The sequence below is a fragment of the Arachis hypogaea genome, chromosome 3, assembly GCF_003086295.3.
Source record: "Arachis hypogaea cultivar Tifrunner chromosome 3, arahy.Tifrunner.gnm2.J5K5, whole genome shotgun sequence".
NCBI lineage: Eukaryota > Viridiplantae > Streptophyta > Magnoliopsida > Fabales > Fabaceae > Arachis > Arachis hypogaea.
In genome coordinates, this window is record NC_092038.1 from 71,905,416 (window position 1) to 71,908,161 (window position 2,746).

Consider the following 2,746-nt stretch of genomic DNA (forward strand, 5'->3'; position numbering starts at 1 on the left):
GTTGAAAAGTAGACATCCAGAGCTTTCCAGCAATATATAATAGTCCATACTTTGTTCGGAAATTGACGATGTAACTTGGCGTTGAACGCCAAGTACATGCTGCTGTCTGGAGTTAAACGCCAGAAAAACGTCATGATCCGGAGTTGAACGCCCAAAACACGTCATAACTTGGAGTTCAACTCCAAGAGAAGCCTCAGCTCGTGGATAGATCAAGCTCAGCCCGAACATACACCAAGTGGGCCCCAGAAGTGGATTTATACATCAATTACTTACTCATGTAAACCCTAGTAGCTAGTCTAGTATAAATAGGATAAGTTACTATTGTATTAGACATCTTTTGACAGTTTAATCTCTTGACTGTTTAGCCTTTGATTATTCGGTCTCTTGATCACTCAAGGGGGCTGGCCATTCGGCCATGCCTGAACCTTTTACTTATGTATTTTCAACAGTGGAGTTTCTGCACACCATAGATTAAGGGTGTGGAGCTCTGCTGTACCTCAAGTTTCAATACAATCACTATTACTTTTTATTCAATTCTCTTTTATTCTTATTCCAAGATATACGTTATACTTAACTTGATGAATGTGATGATCCGTGACACTCATCATCATTCTCACCTATGAACGCACGTGACTGACAATCACTTCCGTTCTACCTTAGGCCGGGCGCATATCTCTTAGATTCCCCAACAGAATCTTCGTGGTATAAGCTAGATAGATGGCGGCATTCATGAGGATCCGGAAAGTCTAACCTTGTCTGTGGTATTCCGAGTAGGATCCTGGGAATCTGGAAAGTCTAACCTTGTCTGTGGTATTCCGAGTAGGATTCCGGTATTGAATGACTGTGACGAGCTTCAAACTCCTGAAGGCTGGGCATTAGTGACAAACGCAAAAGAATCAATGGATTCTATTCCAACCTGATTGAGAACCGACAGATGATTAGCCGTGCTGTGACAGAGCATAGGAACGTTTTCACTGAGAGGACGGGATGTAGCCATCAACCAAGGGTGATGCCTCCAGACGATTAGCCGTGCAGTGACAGCGCATAGGATCATTTTCCCGAGAGGATTGAAAGTAGCCACCGATGATGGTGATGCCCTACATACAGCTTGCCATGGAAAGGAGTAAGAAGGATTGAAGGAAGAGTGAGTAATGAAGTAGAGTTTCAAGAGGAGCACAACATCTCCATATACCTATATGAAATTCTCACTATTGATTTACATAAGTATTTCTATCCCTTTTTATTTTCCAATTATTATTAATTTTCGAAAACCAAAACTATTTAATCTACCTAACTGAGATTTGCAAGGTGACCATAGCCTACTTCATACCAACAATCTCTGTGGGATCGACCCTTACTCGCGTAAGGTTTATTACTTGGACGACCCAGTACACTTGCTGGTTGGTTGAACGGAGTTGTGATTTCAACTGGTGCCATAATAATGATTTCATACAAGTACAAAAGAATATGGATCACAATTTCGTCCACCAGTGGTGAAGAGAATAGTGAGATTTGATAGGTAAGGGGTTTTTGGGGAAGAGGTGTTGAGGTGATTGGTGAATGGGTGAAGAATAGAGAGAGTGGTGGGGTAGGTGGGGATCCTGTGGGGTCCACAGATCCTGAGGTGTCAAGGAAAATTCATCCCTGCACCAAGTGGTGAGCAAAAATGCTCTTGATGTCAATTCTGGCGTTAAACACCGGGCTGGTGCCCATTTCTGGTATTTAACGCCAACTTCTTGCCCCTTCCTAGCGTTTAACGCCAGTCTGGTGCCCCTTTCTAGCGTTAAACGCCCAGAATGGTGCCAGACTGGGCGTTAAACGCCCATTTGCTGCCCTTACTGGCGTTTAAATGCCAGCCAGGTTTTCCTCCAGGGTGTGCTATTTTTCTTTCTGTTTTTCATTCTATTTTTGCTTTTTCAATTGATTTTGTGACTTTGCATGATCATCAACCTACAGAAAATATAAAATAACAAAGGAAATATAGATAAATATAACATTGGGTTGCCTCCCAACAAGCGCTTCTTTAATGTCAGTAGCTTGACAGTGGGCTCTCATGGAGCCTCACAGATACTCAGAGCAATGTTGGAACCTCCCAACACCAAACTTAGAGTTTGATTGTGGGGGTTCAACACCAAACTTAGAAGTTGGTTGAGGCCTCCCATCACCAAACTTAGAGTTTGACTGTGGGGCTCTGTTTGGCTCTGTTTTGAGAGAAGCTCTTCATGCTTCCTCTCCATGGTTACAGAGGGATATCCTTGAGCCTTAACCACTAAGGATTCTTCATTCACTTGAATGATCAATTCTCCTCTGTCAACATTAATCACAGCCTTTGCTGTGGCTAGGAAGGGTCTGCCAAGGATAACGAATTCATCCATGCACTTCCCAGTCTCTAGGACTATGAAATCAGCAGGGATGTAATGGTCTTTAATCTTTACCAAAACATCCTCTACAAGTCCATAAGCTTGTTTTCTTGAATTGTCTGCCATCTCTAGTGAGATTCTTACAGCTTGCACCTCAAAGATCCCTAGCTTCTCCATTACAGAGAGAGACATGAGGTTTATGCTTGACCCTAGGTCACACAGAGCCTTCTTGAAGGTCATGGTGCCTATTGTACTAGGTATTGAGAACTTCCCAGGGTCCTGTCTCTTTTGAGGTAGTTCCTGCCTAGACAAGTCAGCCAGTTCTTTGGTGAGCAAAGGGGGTTCATCCTCCCAAGTCTCATTACCAAATAACTTGTCATTTAGCT